This window comes from Bidens hawaiensis, unplaced genomic scaffold, assembly GCF_021521415.1.
Source record: "Bidens hawaiensis isolate Kalapana, Puna unplaced genomic scaffold, B.hawaiensis_p1.1 tig00021540_1, whole genome shotgun sequence".
NCBI lineage: Eukaryota > Viridiplantae > Streptophyta > Magnoliopsida > Asterales > Asteraceae > Bidens > Bidens hawaiensis.
Window position 1 is genome coordinate 192,171 of NW_027493356.1, and position 21,227 is coordinate 213,397.

Sequence of the window (21,227 nt, forward strand, 5' to 3'; positions counted from 1 at the left end):
GTGATCAGATTCTTAAACCAAGAATGAAGTCTAGAGACTTCATATTGCCCCATCACCACTCCTGTTTTGTAATCCGGCACCAAAGTAAAACAAAAGATGTGTGCGATGTGACTAGTGGTTGAGTCAGAAAATTTTAAACTTTTACAGAGTTGGAAATTTTTTGTATCCATACACAATTGACTATTGCTATATATATATACTTTTTTGTCTTCTTCGACCAACCGGTCGGGTCGAATTGCGTCAAACAAATCTATAGAAAAAAATGATAAAACAAAGCATTATTTACTTTTCTTCGACCAACCGGTCTGTAATTTGTTGGAAACTTCTGTCGGAAATATTTCACTTTTCTAGTAGTGGATAACATAATGGCAAAAGACGACTCCATACGCCCGCGATCGCAGACAACGTGGGTAACCTAACCCACCATCTCGTGTTCCAGGGAAAACCCACCACCCGAAGGCCCATTGTGGTAAAACCCGGTTGGAATCATATTTTAACTTGAGACCTTGTAATATCCAACCCAAATCTTCATTTTTCCTCCCATGCCAGTTGAGTTAAAGCTAATTGGCTGCGTATGGCTATATACTTGGGTAATATTAATCTTGATATAAGGGTAAAACAATGGTTGAGGCCAAACCCCAACTAGTGCTTTATCCGTTTGGTAAACGGGAACATAAACACGAGAATGTGATGACTACATTAATTTAATAATTAATGTGAACTTACAAAATAAATGCACTCAAAGAGATCAAGAACTACTTTTTTGGAGTTCTCTTTTGTACCTAGCTTTATATATATTATACATATATAGTTGAATAACACAACACTATAGTTGAATAAGTTAAACAACACATCAAAATATTGATAACTGACCAAGTATAATAGCAATAAATGTGAAAACATTATAATTTTCGTACCTCCATAAATGTTGGTTGAAAGATTTGGAGTTGAGAATTAAGGAGATGAGAACAATGAATGAATGAATGTGTTGTTGGAAGAAGATGAACGTTTGAGCTTTGAATTCGGCCTTGTTAGAAGCGGTTCCGACCCAAAACCGCTTCTAATTAATCATTGTGAATTTATAGAAGCGGTTCTACCCGTAAACCTAATCTTCAACCGCTAGTAATCTTGACCTTTGTATTTCTAGCCAAAAGAAGTAAAAATTAAAAAAATAATAATAATAATAATAATAATAATAATAATAATTAATCTTTTATCATTAAAAAGAGCGTAATTTATCAGAAAAATTATGTGGACTATTTAGTTCATAGATAAGATTTTTAGATACCCTCTTCAGAAATCCGTCAGCCTTCAATAACCTAAAAAAGTAACAAGTTAATTTGCATACATATTATATAGCAAAGCAATATATATTATTACAATTAGGATTTGTATATATTTCATGCCTCATGTCGTATCGCAATATAATCTTTAATATTGTTATACTGTCTCCTTTCATGCTCAAATTTGATGTTGGGTATATGATTGTCTCCATAACTCCATCTCTTCATGCTAGGACAACCATAAGCCTCAATAAGCTTCAAAGAAGGATATTTGATAAAAGACCGACCAGAGAAGAAGCTCTCGAGTTTGGGCAAGTTATCAAGGGAAATAAGGGCAAGGGGGAACACGATATCTGGAACCTGGTTTACCAATTCAATTTCACTTTCACATCTTTGCTCATTTTCAGCCGAAATAACAACCATCAAACTCTTACATTCAGAAATTTTTAATTCTCTCAGATTGACAAGCCCTTGTGCTACACTTACTGGGAATAACTCCAATAAGGAGGAGCAAAATTGAATGTCGATACTCTTTAGATTACAAAAGCATATATGTTCATGTGGACTATCCCATAGAAGCTCTAACCTACTCAAAAACTCCAAATTGATTTCTTCCACTCGGGAAAATAACTTGCCCTTTGTTTTCCTTTGACCAAGTTCATTTGATGTAACAGAGATCTGCAATGCATCCAGGTCACATGTCTTCACGAACTTTCTAATATTTTCACACTTACGCAACTCAATATGCTTTAATTCATCGAAACCTTCTTGATAGAGGTCAGGTAGGATATTATCTAAATCATTTATCCCACGCAAACTTAAGATTTCACACAACCGAATCAATTTCATAACTTGCATCGTGAATGGGGGACTAAGTTTTGAAATGTGTAGCATGCGTTTATGATGGTGTTTTACATGTTTCACACTCCAGTAATATGAATTCGAAATGTAAAATTCTATCAAATTTTCATATTGGAAATCTTCGGGAATATGATCCAAGATAGGAACTAATAAATGTAGATTTTGGAGCGATTTCAATTCACTTAGTTCCACAAGAGTATTACAATGCCCCACCATCGAAAGGTGCTGCTCTTCCAACCAAATTAACTTTGATATGACACCAGGTGTTACGCAAGATAGACTTCGACAAAAGAAACATCTAGCAACCTTAAATTGGTCAACTGACCAATCTCTTTAGGGATAATTATAATTCCTGTCCCTCTGAGCCTTAGAATCTCTAGGCATCTTAAGTTACCAAGTATAGAAATGTCGTAAAGGAAGTCATTTCCGCTTAGATCTAGCATGACGAGCTCTCTAAGTTTCTTTAGTGATTGCGGGAGAGATGAAATGAGGTTGTATGACATGTCTAAAACTTTAAGTTTTTCCATGCCTTGAAAGAATTCATCAGGAACAACTGAAAGCTCATTATTTTGAATAAGAAATGTATCAAGTTGTGGGAAAAGAATTTCATGATTAGGAAGCTTACAAATTTGATTTCTTATTAGTGATATCTTCTTGTAGTTTTCTAAATGTTTTTTCGGTTGCCATTCTAACAAGCCCTTTCCAGGCTGCACCAAAAACTTGTCATAACATTTAGAAGTAATGAGAATTGCCATTTCACGAACAAGGTCATGCATTATGAATCCTTCTTCTTCAATCTCTACATTATGGTTTGCATTTGAATTCCAAATAATCACATACTCTTTAGGCAGTAATAAGAAAGCTGATTTAAGAGAGTCAACAACCCCTTGAACTTTACGTTTTGCTTTCTGAATATAGAGATCGGGATTATTAAATATCCGTAGAGCCAATACATAATATGTCAAGCTATTAAGGCTAATGGTTTCATCTTCCGGGAACATGCTACACAGTAAGAAGCACAATTTAGCCACTTCACTTTCAAGATAGTCATAGCTTAGCTTCAATTGCGTTATTCCGTTTCTTTTGTAATCATCATCCTCGTCGGTTTGATCTTGTAGTCGATAAAGTGTGGCCTCCCACCTACTAAATCCTTTGTTTTTTAAAGCTTTTCCCACAGCTTGAATAAAAAGTGGCAATCCATCACATTCTTTAACAATATCCAACGCAACTCTTTTCAATGCATCATCCCATTCACGCTCACCAACCACGCGTTCAAAAAGAACCCATGCTTCTTTTTCTTTCAAAGGATCTAAATTAATAATCTTAGCATTCATTGCCTCACACACATCTTTGATTCTAGATGTAAGCAAAATCTTGCAATTTATGTAGCGACTCCCACATGGAATGCCCACTTCATCCAGCTTCAATTCTTTCCATACATCATCCAGGATGATCAGAACCTTTTCTCCTTATTCTTTTCGCTGCTACTTGAACCTTTTCTTTAATCTTTTCTACAACGACGTCCTGTGAGACAGCTATAAATTCAATATAATCAAACAGGTCTTCATTTTTGCAGAAACTTCATTAGCTAGGGTAGTTTTACCTACACCACCTAACCCAACGATTCCAACTATTTGTATATCTTTTACAGCTTGAATAATAGTCTTCAAAGTTGACTTTTGGGTATCGATGTTTTCAAGATCTTTTGGTTGGTAGAGGTCTGTGAATCCAGGGCTGGGAAGAGGATTGAAGACGCAATTTTTGAAACGCTCACCGTCGTGTTGGTGGTTCAGAAGAGAAGAAGTTTCTTTTGTCGCCCCCATCTTACCGTAGTGATAGAGGTTTCCCAAATTTACACAGAAGCGTAAGTTGCAGCAAGTCTTCTTGGATTCATCTTCTTCATTAATCAACTTTGTGGCTTCGGATATTTTAATATTGGCATTCTTCATCCAGTTTTCCAGATCTTTCCCAGGATCCTCCCCGTTATCTTTAGCGGCATCTAGTCGTTGTTGAAGCGTTTCCTTCATAGCCTTGAGCTTTTCAACTTCCTCTTTAAAAGTTTTAACATTTTCAGAGCTATTCCACATGTAACCGATCTCCATTTTAGCCACACCAAATAAGGAGTCCACTACTCTTCCGGCTACAGAATTAACGACCTCCATTCTTGTCCCGCCAAATTGGATGGAAAAGTTGTTCAAAATGATAGTATGTAGATCTACAAACAAGAAACGATTACATTATGACAATAACCAAGAAAGATAATCAATAGAACTGAATAAGTATAAAAATTAGATCTAATTTCAAAAGGGGTCAACTATGCACACACCGTATGCCATCTGATCTTAAACCGTTTCAAATTGCCGCTCAAATATATTAAGGTATAGAGAAAGGTAGACTCTAAAGCTTCCTTAGTTAATTGACGGAATGCGTCGATGCATATACACAAAAGAAAAGACCAAACTATGCTATAAATGGGGATAACTTGACTAAGCTAATTGACATGTGGTTGCAATTCAAAAATACAAATAATAGATAAACCAGATAGGCCGGAATCCTATTCCATAATATAATATGTCCCCGCAAGTCGGACGGCAGGAAGATGAGGCCAATATTGGAGAGAAGTAATTATGAACCATGCTTTTAAAAGAGGCTTGGTGTAGACATTGGCAGGCCAGGCACCTCCAGCAGTGTGTGATACTCGTAGATATCCATCATGTACCAAGAAAGAGAGGCTTGGTGTAGACCTTATATAGGTAACCGACAACAACTTGCAACCGTCTAGATTAGGTACAAGTACTTAGTACTGTAGAAGGGACAATAGTCCAGGCATCGTTTTGCTAGAGAGCATCAAACTTGTCTTGCATAACTTTGCGCCCAGACGGTGTTGGAGTGGAGGTTTAGTTAATGTAAAGTAGGAATTGAGTAATATGGTAACCGGAATTCAGTTCGGGATTTGAGCCGGTTGTTTATTTTCGAGGATGAGTGTTGGGAGAGTGATACGACACCATTACAGGCCGGAAGTGAAGACAGGGCCAGACCCAAAAGAACCATTCGCAAGCCCAGATATTTTCAAGAGTGACCAAGTCTAGTCGAAGAGTCCATGTCCAAAGCATTTTAATTTAAGTATTCTGCATATGTTTATTGTTATTTTTGCATGTGTTTATTTGCATGTAGCAGTTAGTGGGAAGAGTCAATAAAGTGCATGTAGTTAGGAGATATTGGAGTCATGCTAGTGGTTGCTATTATTGTGGAGTTAGTTGTGGAGTCTGCATATTTATATTTCTGTACTTGCATTGGAAATTTATTCAGAAAATTTGCCCCAAAGACTCTTCTTCTCTAAATTATTCTTGGAGCTTGACCCCCTCTAAGGGTTGCTTATCAGAGAGAGATTTTATGAAGACAGTGGGGGTATCAACCTGATTAGTTGACATGGTTAAGGAGATATTTTGTGATAGTAGAGGGTTATTTACATAACGGCTAGTTTAGATGTTAAATTTTTTTATGGCTATTTTTTTAATGATTTTATTATTGTGTTATATTTTAGTGAATATATTTTTTTACTAATTTTTATTATATTGCTATTTATTTTAATAAAAAATTAAATATTTTATAGTATTGTGATATTCTTATTTAAAATAAATGTAAAGGTAAGTGATGGTGCGGAAATCCAAAGATGTTTTTAGAAGGTGTTTTATTGGAGTAAAAAATGTGGTTTTAAGAAAGCTTATGTGACAACGAAGTGACTGGTTTGAACAAAAAAACTGTAGGAGATGCAGGGCCGGTTTCGAGAATTCAAAATATATTTTGGGTTAAAGGCGAAAAATATTTTGGCCTTAAATAAAAGGAGTATTTTGTTGGGCTTATTTTGTTATGATTTAGGTTATGTAAAAAAAAAATTTTGTATAAAAATAGGCTTAAACATATGTTTCAAATGAGACTAAAACCCACAATTTTTTGATTGAGGGTATACCTCTTTGCCGATAGACCAAACTAGTTGTTATGTAATTGATTTTAAACATTAAATATATATATCGTTTTTCATAAATATACATATAATTTTATTTTAAAATCTGGCCTAGTAGAGTGTCGGGCCGAAGGCCGTCGATCACCCCGCCCCCTAGGGCTGACCCTGGTTGGGGTGAAGTCGGCCACTAGTAGCATAAGCAGCCAATTCAGTCAAACCGGGTGATTGGTATATGCACGTTTTATGGGAGGTTGGGAATGTCACCCTAATTAAGGTCTTTCATGGAGTTATTGATTGAAAGAGTCGAACTTTCCAGAATCGTCATGGTGGTGTTTTGCGGAATGTGATGGTAAGGGAAGAGATGGAGGGAATTGATTCCATATTAAGGTATACAGAAAGGTAGAGAATAAAGCTTTCCTATTAATTAATTGACATCAATTTAGGGCATTCACATAGGGAGTCACATATGTATCATGTAGGTTGTTTCCTAATTTGTCATTCCTTCGATAATTTTGATAAAATACACGACCCGATTATTATTCTTATAACCCGTGACCCGATTTTAGCTTAAAATAATAACTCGTTTTGTATCCAAATATTACCATGGTCATCTATAAACACAATTAATAAAAGTATAAAACCCTATTCCTCAGTCAAAGTTCTTCTCTTCTTTTCCTAACTATTGTCATTGAGTTTTTGGAATTCCTCTTCCTCCAGTAAAATAACAAACTTCCCTCATTGGAATGGTTTTTTAAGTTAGATAATTTTTCAATAGCAAACTTTATACAGTAGTTAAGGTATGACCAAGACGGCTAGACCCAATGTATGGAATGGTTTGAAGCCATGATTAAGTTATGACCATTTGTCTCCAATCGTTTATTATTTATAGGAGTTTTAATTGTCTGATTCTGACTCCTTTTTACTGCTTCTTATGGTAGTTCTTCTATGAGAAATTGAGTAGTTTGTTTCCTCTTTTTTACGTTTTTGCTTTGTGAGTCATGTTAATGTACGACAATTCTTTTTTTAAATAAAATAAATCTCTTTTATATATAACACAAACCGAACTACATCTGAATAATGGGTAAGCGAGCAACAAGCTGCGCCGCTATCCCCTTTTGAATCGCAAAGCCTATTCTACTAAATATAAATCCTTGGTTCCTCGGGCTCTCCGAGTCACTGTGGACCACCTTCTGCACTCGCTCCAAGAAACGAACCGCCTCGGGAGCTAGGGATCCAAAAGTGTCGAAGGCAAATGGAATGAACACGTGCTGATTCTCCAAACACGCTGTCTCATGCTTAGCAACCTTCCTAGATTCCGCTTTCAAAACCGCCTGTCCCGGAACGAAGCCACTGTCTCTCAGCCCCACCAACGGGGACACCCCAGTGAGGTCAACACACGCATGCTTACCCCCTGCCCAACCAAACACAAGAACATCAGCAGGACGCAGGGTAGATCTCCCATCTTGCGGATCAGTCAAAAAGTTAATAGGTGCCTCTTTCTTAGCTGAGATCCCGGCACGTCTAAGCACATCCCATATGACATCTCTAACCCAGTCATGACGATACTTGAATCCCGGCAATTCCTTACAGTGGAGGGCATGCTCACCAAATATATCCAAACAAGCTTTTTTACAAATGGGGCATGCTTCATCTGGAGGGAAAAGAGGAATCATAAGCCGGTATTTAAGGATGGCTCTGTATTCAACTGCCGACATCCGTTGCCCAAGACCTTCAATGGGCACAACAGTCAAAAAATCCTGGGCATGACCCCCCTTGAGACAAGCTAAAACTGCCTTTTGTCTCGGGGTCATATCGAATCGCTCCTCCAAATCATGTACGTGTTTACCATAAAGAGCACTCGCCAAGGTTTGTTGAGGTTTCTTGGGGGCGGTCTCCTTATTAATAAAACCGCCTATATTAAGGTCCGGGAGAGTTTTTCCAATATTACCAAGAGCAAAAGAGTAGACAATTCTTTAAAAATAGTTCTTTTAAAGGTGTATACATGTTTTTATGTTCTATTTTAAACATGTTAATTTGGTGCATTTGGTAAGTTATTTATTTCTAAAAAGTAATTTTATAAGTATATTATATTAAAAAGTCAAACACCATATATACTTTGAAATTTTACATTTAAGTCGATATAATTCAAATATTGTAAGGTCAAACTGATTGCCATTGTATTAAGGTAATGCTTCAATTTATTATTAATTTCCGGCAATTCGACAATTATAAATTTAAATTCAAAATTTAATTGCATTTAAATCGACTTTACCAAAACATTATTCCAGTTGATAATTCAGTTACAAAATTATTTAAAATCATTCTTTTTTTTATGTATTTACCGAAATTAAAAATATATTATAAACAACGGGGAAGTTTCATGTGCATTTTAATCTTAACATGAGAACGTAGGAAATAATACTAATTTATAACAAAATGATAACGTAAAAAACAATATCATTCTACATAAACAATGATTTATAATAACAAAGAAAAAAACCTAAAAATTACAACAGGAATCAAAATCAAGAACAAAATAATACCTGCAAATACTTATAAAAACAAAAGAAAAATAAGCGCTAATAATGATAACAATATATAAATCAGCAAATACTTATAACGTCTTATAATCGAAAATTAGCAAATACGAACAAAAAATAACAGCAAACACCTATAAAAATAAACATAATGGTAACAACATATTAGTTCTTATTGTTTTCATGTTAAAGATAAAATGTATTTGATCCTATTTCTATAAATAATTATATTATACATGTTTTCCAAGGTAGTTATGCATATCTGTGTTGTGTGGGCCTTTTGTAAGAGCTTAAATAAGTGTAAATAACCATGACTGAGTGTTTTTTTTATATGCTTTCACTCGAAGGTTATGATTGATAACTTTATTGGTAGGAACATAAGTCATTTCTCATTTGTTGCTATGATGATCAATTCTTTGTGTGAATCGGAGATCTTTTAATTTTTTGTCTACTGTCTACGGGATGTTTTCATTTTTGCAAACTTTCATTAGTTTAGTAATGTGGAATGATACAAGACATGTTGGTAAATGAATTCTACATCTTATAAGGTGTGTTTGAACTATATTATTGAAAGTAATGATGCTATTATTATATCACCATGTAGATGCCACTTTTTTTTAGAGTTGACGTATATTTGAGAGGCCCGCCAGTTTATACACATGATCAACTATATGTAGTCTTATCAACAATAAAGATTATACGCGGTGTTAAAATGTTTAATTTAGATAAGCAACGTAAATTTACAAACAAAACAACAAATATGGTTTATAAGAAAATATTTAGTAGTTTTGAAGATTATATTTTAATGTTTTAAAGTTTGTTGGTAAACATTCTAATATGTAACGTCATTTTTTTTGAAAGTTTATGTTTTTTAGTACTTTTACTTTGTTTCTATATAAATATGAATTGCAATTATAAATCATGTTAACGCATTAAAAATGTATTAATTTTATTTATCTTTTGAAATTATACATGTGTTTACTTGACGATTTCTATATTTTTCGCATGTGTCGTACACAACCCAATTGCAATATGAGAAAGGATCGTGAAGGTGTTTATTCGTGACTTGAAAGTTATTATGAAATATGAAAAAATCGTAATCAATTTTCACTCCAAAAGCATAATATTTTTTACAAAATGATATGTTGATATCACGTAAAATTTACATTTAATATCTTCATTTTTCTATAATTTTCGCCCATGTGGTAAACGGTTCACTAATTCACTAAGCCGTGTTATACATTTCTCTTTTTATTTTATAATATAATTTATTTATATATTTATTTTTAAAGCAAATCTTAATTTTTGTAAATTTAGATTTTACGTTTCACTAATACTAAGCCGTGTTATACATTTCTCTTTTTATTTTATAATATAATTTATTTATCCTTGTAACTTTCTCTTTACGTTTCACATATCAATTCTTATCATTGGTCCGACCTGCCCTAGACCTGCCGTTTTAGTCTATTCAACCATGGAAACCCTAGATCAGGCTTCTCGTTTGGATGTTCATGAACAACAAATTCAACAATTGCAATCCAATGTTACAGAGATTAAGGCATCACTTACTGCATTTCAAGACAGATCAGGTTAAATCCAGGGAGTTCAGGAACGTGGTTTTGGGCTGGACGAAGCAACAGGGGAAGAGACATATTGATGGCTCTTCGGGTTCTAGTCTCATTTCCAATGAAAACGTGTTTGTCCATGGCCACTCAACAACCAACTCGATGTCAGATACAGATCAATTGAAGGCGCTCATTTACCAATTTGAAGAAATCTCAACCGACCATGGCTATTTGATGATGAATAGTCAGTCGGATTCAAGTTTTTTAGGATCTAATTCAACATTGGCGGCTCCAATTGAGCAATTTCAGTCTTCATGTGCATAAATAGTTGACGTCGGATCAAAATATCATGAAATTGGAGTGATATCGGGTGGTTTTGTGAGAAAAGTGGGCTTCGAGACTGTGGTGGGCCAAGGTATCGAGCAAAAAACGGCAGTGGGCCTGAACTCTCCAGATCTGGGCTCGTTAGATGGAAGACTTCCTCCGGGCGCTCCGCTTCTATCCTCCTCTTCCTCCAATATGGTAAATCATTACTTGTAAATCAATTGAAGGCTATAATTTCCGTTCAACGTATCGCCCTGTTTCTCTCTTCACCTTTGTCTTCGGAGTTTATTTTCACCAACTGTGACGCAATTACCAAATTGTTAATGGGAAATCTAGATGAAACTGGTGATTTTAAGCTTCATTCAATGAGTTTTGTTCCGGTATTTCACAGACCTACAAATATTGTACCTACTGTTCCTCAAAGTCGAGACAAAGTTGGTAGTGAATTGCGTGTTGTTCAAAATTTTGAATGGAAACCGGGTTGGGACTCTGGTTGGATTGAAGATGCAATCACAACTGAGGATTGAATTGTTCAGGTTTTTCTCCAATAATTTATTCTAATTCTCCAATTCCAAAAGTTATTCTAGCTCTTAGTGACACACAGATTTCCAAATATTGGTTTGTTTCACTCAAACTAACTTCCTTCCATGGTAGTTATGATTTGTTTTCTGATCTCAGTCAAAGGGCCGGTGGACTTGGATTTCCTGTAGTATTTCTAAATCATACCAAAGCATGTTAACAGCTTCCTAATTCCACAGACCTTGCAAAACATTTGTTGGTTGGCTATTTGAATGTTGCTTGATTACACTTTGTGCAATAGTGCAGGCAGCTGGGAATACCACGGTTGTGACAAAGGCGTGCTCGTTCAAACTTTGAGATCAACATGTTGGTTGGAAAGGAGGAACGATACCCTTGATATTTTGTTCAACAGTCTCACTTCTAAAACCGTATACAATCATAATTTTTGGGGTCTTCAAATGGACTTTTCAGCTTTTGATTGCTCCAAGTCATTTCTGGGTGGTGCATGGGCAGGCCGCCCACATGAAAACACTCTCGGGGAAGCCTCTGCTTGGTTGTCGAGTCAGTTGTTCGTTCCCAGTCTTGAGGGCCCTCAAGACTGTTTTGAAGGGGAAGTAATGATAGGAATCATGCTATAGTTAGCCTATAAGTGTCATTTGTCTATTCTAGAAGGGTATTAAGTGTAATTTCATTTCTATAAAAAGGTTAATAACTCTTTAGGTATGTAGGGATTGAATTTGTTAAGTTTGTTAGGGCTCCGATGATGGAGAGAGAGCATAGCCCTGGATTATCCTTGTAACTTTCTCTTTACGTTTCACTAATACAATCGTTCCGTATATTTTGTTCCTATTGTCTTCCCTAAATCCAATCAACACATATCAATTCTTATCATAACTTGACTAAGCTAATTCACACGTGGTTACAAACTTACAATTCAAAATACAAATAAAAGATAAACTAAGGGAAATGTTAAAATATAAAGAGAGACAAAAATGAAAATTCGAGAAGTACGAGAAGGATTTGTGTTCACATAAAAAATCCTTCAAAAATAATAAAAAAAATCAGAAATCAAAATATAAATAAAAAACGAAAAATAAAAAGCTAAAATGTTTCCCCGTCATTCTCGTTAAAAAAGACGAAAAGACACAATACCAACAAAAAAGACACAATGACGAAAATAAACAACAAATACAATGATAAATTAAAAGACACAATAGATCGCAAGATATAACACAATACCGAACAAATACAACACAATGTTAAACAATATAACACAATCAGGAAAAAAAACCACAATGTCAAGAAAAATGAACACAATAATTAATGAAAATAAACACATACACAATGATAAATATAAAAGACACAATGTTCTTTTTTCTCAACGTTGTTTTGTTTTTTTTTTATATTTTTTTAGATGGAAGGTTATGAAAACTTTTTTGTGTTTTTATATTTTCTTTTTTTAATTTAATTTTTTTTATTAAATTTTCATTATTTTTTAGGTTTTCTTTTCGCTACAAATTTTTCTCATCATTCTCATTTTTGTCCATTTTGTAGAATAACTTGACCCGATAAACTAAATAGGCTGAATCCTATTCCATAAGGCCATGTATACTGGGCGACAAAACAGACGATAAGGGGCTACAAACTTTTGGAACAACCCCCACCCCCTCTCAAGGCAATAAATGAGTGATAAGTGTTGGGAGGGGGGGGATGAGTATTTACCGCCTCTCATGTTGTTTTGGAAATTATTATTATTATTATTATTATTATTATTATATTCAAAATATGGGCTACAAACACACTATACCCCTATAACAAAAACTCACTATTTGTTGACCATACGCCACATGATATAAAACACACTATTTTGTAGCCCCTCCACTACACATAGCCTTATAAGATATAGATCAAACGACACTTTGACCAGAAATTTACAGTTTGTTTCTTGAACGAAATACAAAGAATTTCAAGATGCAGAAAAGATGTACGTGAAAGAAAATACAAATTAAAAAGAAAAAGTTATCAACAGAATATAAGTCGCAAACAAACGATAATCAAGTTCATGACAGTTACCTAAAGCTTCAGAACGTCACCAGTACCACAGATGTCCTTCGTTTTACTTTGACGCTAGATTAGAATATAGGGGGTGGTGATGGGGCAATATGAAGTCTCTAGACTTCATTACTGGTTTATAGAATTTCAGAAAGTAAATTGGCAATTTTGCCCTTCTAGATAAAGAGAAATTGCACCCCAAAAAGCTTGGTTTTTGATTCGTTTGCAGTGTTTTCATTTAGGTGATTTAATAATATGATGAATTGTAATTTGGGTGACTGGTGGCTTTTTTTTTTCCTGATTTTGGTGGTTAATGGTAATCTTTTATTGGTCGTTGAATACTCTAACTCTAATTAATACATCATTTATGATTAAATATACAATTCAAAAAAATTTCTTTTAAAAATCCTACTATATTCTTTTTTTTTTCAAATCAAAGGTTAAAAGATCAGAAAAAATGCTCAAAAATAACAATGATAGCGTCCATTGTCAAATGGATAGGACAAAGGTCTTCTAAATCTTTAGTATAAGTTCAAATCCTATTGGACGCAATTTTTTTCCAGATCTGTTTTTAAAATTCAAGATCAAAAAATCAATTTTGCATGATTTGAAGAAGCATATTTATCATCACCCTACATATATACCTCATTAACCTCTATATATTTTCAGGTAGGCATTAGCTTGCATGTATGTAATGTTCACTTTCCGGGGAAAGGGCGGACGTCCTACCCTATATATGGTATAGGGAACGTCGGTCGCTCCCTGTGAATTTTTTATTGTTATTATTGTAGTGCAAAAACTATGACGACCCCATGAGAGTATATATAACAATAATCAACTAAGAAATTTCTGCCCTCTATGACTCTATGAGATTATTTCATGGGTTAATTCGCCATTATATTCAGGTGATCAATAATCATTAAGTATTATGTAATTAGTTGTCTGAGTTTTTCTAAATGTTTATGGTTTGTAATGGAAACTTGTTCCAGAACCATGATAAAACCATCATATATCCTAGAAATGTATACATATATATATAATAAATAAAAAGTAATCCTTAATCGGGTTGCAAATATTATATGGACTAAAATGTGAGTATTTTGCTTGTAATAAAATTGTTTGATACATGTATTTTTCTTGTATTCATAATTATCTAAAGAAACTTTGCATGAGGATATTAACTAGTGTATAACTCCAGCTACATGAAAGATGTTTAAGTTGCACGGTTTAAGTTAATTAGTTAACTCTTTCAATTTGATTGAAAGATAATTTATGAATACATTGAAGATGAAAAACTAAGAAATATGAATAATATGTAATATGAAAGGAGAATTGACTTCTAATAAATCTAAAGTGCATACACAAAATCACATGTCATGTGTGGGTTTTTGTCGTGTGTGACACTTATTCACTATAAAAAGGATGTTTTCCGATGATATGTTAGTGAAAAAAGCATAAACGTGTTGCTTCATGAATCAAATACAATTAAGTCACACGATATATATAATTGGATAAAAGACTCATGCACAAGTAAAATTGCATCACGACTATGGAGATAAAAGATCAACTATTCATTACTATATGTCTGATTCGTTTTTGACACACGAAGATACCTACGATATTGATTTTCTACACAATAATTGAAAGACTGATTAAAGAAATTAAGGGACTATTTGGTAGTCTTTTAATGATCATTAAGAGGCTACCTTTTAATGGTTTATAACCTCTTAATGGATAAGAGGCAGCCTTAAGTCTGAATAAATAAGAGGTAGCCTCTTAACCATTAAGACTTAAGGTTACCTCTTAACCATTAAGAGAATATGAACCATTAAGAGGTAGCATGTTAATGACCATTAAGAGGTTAGTAAAGAGCCCCTAGAAAGGGAAAATAAGATTCGCAATCTCTTTAATAACTGAGTGGTTGATTAAAGATAAATTATAGGCGTGGATCAAGCGCCAATGTGCAATCGTGCTACTTTTTATCATGGGTATACCTTTTCTGTTAACTTTAGATTAATTATATTAATAGAATTATAAGTATCCCTTAACCCAATGTTTTAAACCTTAAGCGAAAACGCTTTATGGATTAAAACTCGTTATTTGATATAAGACCGTTTTAGTTACAGAAGTTTTGTAAATAAAATGGTTCTCACAAAGTTGTGTTTAATGACCTGTTGACAGCAAATGCGATGCCGCCTTATATGGCAACTTTCATTATAATGAAACTTTAGATAGTGAATTATTTAGTACCTCATGATATGATCAACCGGAATGTGCTAATGAGATGATGTAAAACATGATGTTGGAGCAATGCTTGGATGAGGATTACACTTAAAAGGCTTTTTGGTGAAAGCTATGTCTTGTTGGGCAAGTTTATTTTCTAGTATAAATAGAGTTTAGTTTCTTTTCATTAGTATTGTTATCTCTTTATTCAATTAATAAAAGAGTCGAACTAATCAAGTTCTATCGTTTGTTTTGGTGTGTCTCGTGATATATATCCAGGTTAACATTGCATTCGTATAGTCTTTCTAATTATGTCAATAATGTTGCTAGCCTGCTACTACTGATCACATCTTATACGAACCTAGTACACTTGAGTTGGGTTCACCTAACCGGATTGAGATCGCACATGAAATGATAGTTTGACAGTTGACATATATAAAAAATCAAAAATCTAGAATGTAATGAGCAGAAAGACCCATCTCATAATGTATTTCATTTTAACATAGGACACGAATACCAATATTTTTATTTAGACGTATATGATTTAAGGGTTTACGATTTGAATTTTTGCTATATGCTTTTCTTCAGTTAGTATTTTTTTGGTTGTGTGCATAACCTGTCACAATGTGGATTTTTGAGGATACGGATCATATTTTTCTACTTTACACGTTTGATTTATGAATTCTATCATGTCAATTTGACCTTTTGAAATTCGGTATTATGTGCCAAATTTAGATATGTTTGTAAAAGGAGTATGATGTGTTATTTGTTCAGTTAAACCAAATTATTTTTTTTAAAGATGAATTTCACTTGTTCTATGTCAACATAAAAAATAGATAAATAAAATATTGTTTAACAAAACTAGTCAGAATATAAGACCATTCTTTCTAGGTTCCTGCTACATATGAGTTGGTAGACAATCAATCAAGAATTTAAGACCAAGAGTGTTATAATTGTATCATCAATACAACTAAGAGATATGAGTTTACTTATTACAAACCAAAGGAACCGCGAGTTTCTAATACAACCAATGAAAGTACAAGCTAAGAGCTTACCCTTGTCCAAGTGTACTCCAACTGCTACAAGTATGAGTTATCTCTTCTCACATTACTCTACCTTCAATTATATAGAAATACGTATATAATTGTTTGTTTTTTCTTTAAATGTTCTAAATTAAAGGCAGTTTAATCACCTATCTTGTGGTATAGCCAATACCGCTTCCTCCTTGCGCGAACACATTAGAGTTCTTCAATATATTCAGCTGGAAATAAATTAAAAGGGAATGAGAAAGAAATAATTTAGAGGGGGAAAAAGAGCGATGAGAAAGAGAAAGGGGAAAAATTAATTAAAAAGAAAATTCGAATTTTTTTCTAAAAGGCACCATTCTGAAAATTTAGTATCCATTTTCATTACAACGAGATCTTAAACTAAACAACTGCTGTTACTAACCTGCTATGTATTTTTTTATAGTTTTTTTTTTATTTTTGCTCCTGCTTTAATTCTATACAAAATTTTGTTGTTGATGTTTAATTAAAAAGATCCTAATTAATTAAAAAATATTACGTTAATTGACTTGTGACATACAACGTAATATAAATCATATACGTTAAATGTGTGGCTCGAAAATTATTTACTTCTAACAGTGAGTTTTTGTAAAACTTTTAGCGGGTGAATCAAGAACATGAACACGAGATTTGTAGAACTACGACTCTTTTATTAAGAAAACGACTAACGGGAAAAACTTAATAATTAACTAACACATTGAACCTATGGAATATATATACCCACGGTTCCTAATCCTAACCTATTTCAAATACATAATTTGAAACCAAATACAGTTAGGATTAAAGATAAGTCTAACTTATCTATAATAATAAATTTGTTATTATATTAAATAATCTCCAAGATTTTAAGAGTTTTCAATCTAAGTTAGGGTTTGACACGTTTAACAGTTTTAACATACCCTCTTTATCATCCTGAAAATTTTCCTTTGTAACCATCCAATTTTTCTTCATCTGTAGAAGTCACACACTGACCCACACACATATATGATGTATATGCATTTCCATACCTTATGCCGTGCAGTAATATAATCATTAATATTGTTATAGTGTCTCCTTTCATGCTCAAATTTGATGATGGGTATATGATTGTCTCCATAACTCCATCTCTTCATGCTAGGACAGCCGTAAGCCCCAATAATCTTCAAAGAAGGATATTTGATAAAAGACCGACCAGAGAAGAAGCTCTCGAGTTTGGGCAGGTTTTCAAGACGAATATCAGTGAGGGGGAATGCGATATCTAGATCCTCTTTTACCAATTCAGTTTTACTTTTACCTTTTTGCTCATCTGCAGCCGAAACGACAACCACCAAACTCGCACAATTCAAAATTTTAATTTTTCTCAACTTGATAAGCCCTTTTGCTACACTTATGGGGAACAACTCTCTTAAAGAGTTACAGTATCCAATTTCGATTTCCGCTAGATTACAAACACTTATATATTGATGTGGGCTATCCCATAGAAGCTCCAGCTTATTCAAACTATACAACTTGATTTCTTCCACTCGAGAAAAAAACTTTCCCTTTGTTTTCCTTTGACCAGGTTCATTCGATGTAATGGAGATTTGCATTGCATCCAGCTCGCATGTCTTCACCAAGCTTCTGAGGTTGTCACACATCCTCAAATCAATATACTTTAATTCATCGAAACCTTCTCTGTAAAGATTTGGCAGGATGTTATCCAAATCTTTTATGCTCCACAATTTTAACATTTCACATAGCTGAATCAATTTCATAATTGGCATTGTGAATGGGTAACTAATTTTTGAAATGTCTAAGATGCGTTTACAAGGATATTTATTAGACCAGTAATAATCATTCTTAATGCAAAATTCTATCAGAGTTTCATAGTGGAAATCTTCAGGAATATAATCCAATTTGGGAATTGTTAAATGTAGAGTTTTGAGGGACTTCAATTCACTTAGTTCAGCAAGAAAATTGTAATTCTCCTTCTCCTTCTCCTTCTCCTTCATGTGAAAGTACAACTCTTCCAACCGAATTAGCTTTGATATTACACCAGGTGTTACATCAAATAGCTTTTGACAAAAGGAAACATCTAGTAGCCTTAAATTGGTCAATTGGCCAATCTCTTTAGGGATATCTTTAATTCCAGTCCTTCCCAGCTTTAGAATCTTAAGGCATGTTAACTCCCCGAGTATGGAAATTTCAAACAAAGATTCGTTTCCACTTAGATCTAGCATGACGAGCTCTCTAAGCTGCTTAAGTGATTGCAGGAGAGATAAAATATTGTTACCCGACATATCTAAAACGTTAAGTTTTCCCATGCCTTGAAAGAATTCATCGGGAACAACTAAAAGCCCATTATCTTGTATAAGAAATGTACCAAGGTGTGGGAAAATAGCTCATGTTTAGGAAGCATTTTATTTCCCATGAGCGATATCTTCTTGTAGTTTTCTAAGTGTTTTTTTGGTTGCCATTCTATCAACTCTTTTCCAGACTGCACCCAAAACATTTCATTGCCTTTACAAGTAATAAGCATTGCCATATCACGAACAAGGTCATGCATTTTGACAGTTTCTTCTTTTCCAGGCAATAACAAGAAAGATGATTTAAGAGAGTCAACAGCCACTTGAACTATGTATTTTGCATCCTGAATATTGCTATCGAGATTTTTAAATATCCGTAGAGCAAGCCCATAATATGTCAACCTTTTAAGGTCGATGAAATCATTTTCTGGGAACATACTACACAATAGGAAGCACGATTTAGCAACTTCACTCTCAAGATAGTCGTAGCTTAGCTTCAGCTGCATTATTCCTGTCTTTTTGAAAGGGGCGTCTTCATCGGTTGGATCTTCTAGTCGACCAAGGGCTGCCTCCCAACTACAAGCTTCTTTGTTTTTCAAAGTCTTTCCTGCAGCTTGAACAAAAAGTGGTAATCCACCACATTTTTTAACAATCTTCGAAAAGGGTCCATTCACTTTTACTAACCACACGTTCAAAAAGGGTCCATGCTTCTTCTTCTTTCAAAGGATTTACCGTAATAATCTTTTGAGCATTCATTGCCACACACACATCTTTGCTTCTAGATGTGATCAAAATCTTGCAATTCATGTAGCGACTCCCACATGGAATGCCCACTTCCTCTAAGCTTAATTCCTCCCAAACGGCATCGAGTATTATTAAAACCTTATCTCCATTAAGTATTCTATATGCCGCGACTCGAATATTTTCTTGAATCATTTTATTATCAACAATTTGTGACACTGTTAAAAACACAATCTCTGCAAATTGATTTTTCATTTTTATAGCAACTTCACTGGCTAGTGTAGTTTTACCCACACCCCCAAGCCATTAATTCCAATTATTTGTATCTTGTCATCTTCTATAGCTTCAATGATCTCCTTCAAAGCTAACTTTTGGCTATCGATATTTTCAAGATTTTTACTTTGGTAAAGGTCCGTGAACCCTGGGGTGGGTGCAGGAAGGGAGACAGAAGTTTCAAAATCCTTACCGTCTCCTTGGTGCTGCCGAAGAAAAGAAGTTTTTATTGTTGCTGTCTTACTATATTGAAGGAGGGTGCTCAAATTGACACACAATCGTAAGTTGAAAACGTCTTATTGGCTTCCGCTTCTTTGATAATAAACTTTGTGGCATCAGATCATTCGGCGTCTGCTTTCTTCATCCACTCTTCCACGCCTTCTCGGAGACGCTCCCCTTTAGATTTAGCCAAATCTATCTGCTATTGAATCCTTCTCTTCATACTCGAGAGCTTATCAACTTCGTTTTTAAATTTTTTAACATTTTCAGAGCAATTCCAAATGTAGACCATCTCTATTTTAGCCACACCACATAAGTAGCCCACTACTTTTACGACTAGGGAGCTTACGACCTCTGTCATTTGTTTATGATGGTTTAAACTTTGGATGGAAAATAGCTACTTTAAAGGGAAGTTGGAAGAAGATTATGATGTAAACCAAGAAACAAAGGCTTACACTAATTATCAATTAATTGATGAAAAAGATGGGTATGCATTTTGGTAAAAAAAATGCTAAACAATTATAAAATGTTACGTTCAAAAAATGAAAAACAAACAAACAAATCAGGGGTGGATGTAGGTTGTTGGTTATGGGTTCGCTGGAACCCTCGAGTTTTGAAATTTTAATAGAACGGCTATATAAAAATTGGAGTCAACCCCTAAAGAAAGTGAACAGGTGTTGTGGTCGTAAACAAAGTACGTTTTTGAGTTTATGTTTTAGAGAACCTTATACTATTTTTCATTTAATTGGATGTCTCATTGCACAAGGAAAGAACTTAAGCTTTAGGATGTAAGAAGCCAATAAGTAAGGGATATATTAGAAAGAGGATTTGAATATGCACGTTATAAATTTATCGTGGGCACCCACTCAAATACATGTCTTGTGTTTAACTTTAGGTATTAAAAGTTGGAAAAATAGAGAAAAAAATATGTTATTGTCTGTTAACATTAGATTAATAGAATTATAAGTTTGTACAATATTTAACCTTTTGAAATGTGTTAGTCCAGCTGGAATGTCTAAGCTCCTACATCAACCACTCCTTACTCGGGTTGAATCCTCTTACAGTGGTGTTCTCTCCGGTAAGTGGCATACACTTCTGGGAACCGAACCTGGGACCTCACGGGTCGTGGTTAAATCTATATACATATACCCGAATTGATAAGATCCAAACGAGTAGAGAGAGAAGAAGCTAGGGGAGAAGAGAACTTTCTATTCAATTGGATAAATCCCCAAATTACAGAATCAAACATAATATAACAAACGAAAGGAACAAGTAACGAACTAAACCCTGAACTCTTAACTAATAACTGACCCTCAACTATAGACTAATAAAAGACTA

General features: G+C 34.1%; 2 pseudogenes; both read right to left on the reverse strand.

The window, feature by feature from the left end:
• Positions 1–1,400: 1,400 nt before the first annotated feature.
• LOC143563860 (putative disease resistance protein At1g61300) lies at positions 1,401–4,306 on the reverse strand (annotated as a pseudogene).
• Positions 4,307–17,339: 13,033 nt separating this feature from the next.
• Positions 17,340–20,250, reverse strand: LOC143563861 (putative disease resistance protein At4g27220; annotated as a pseudogene).
• Positions 20,251–21,227: the final 977 nt, after the last annotated feature.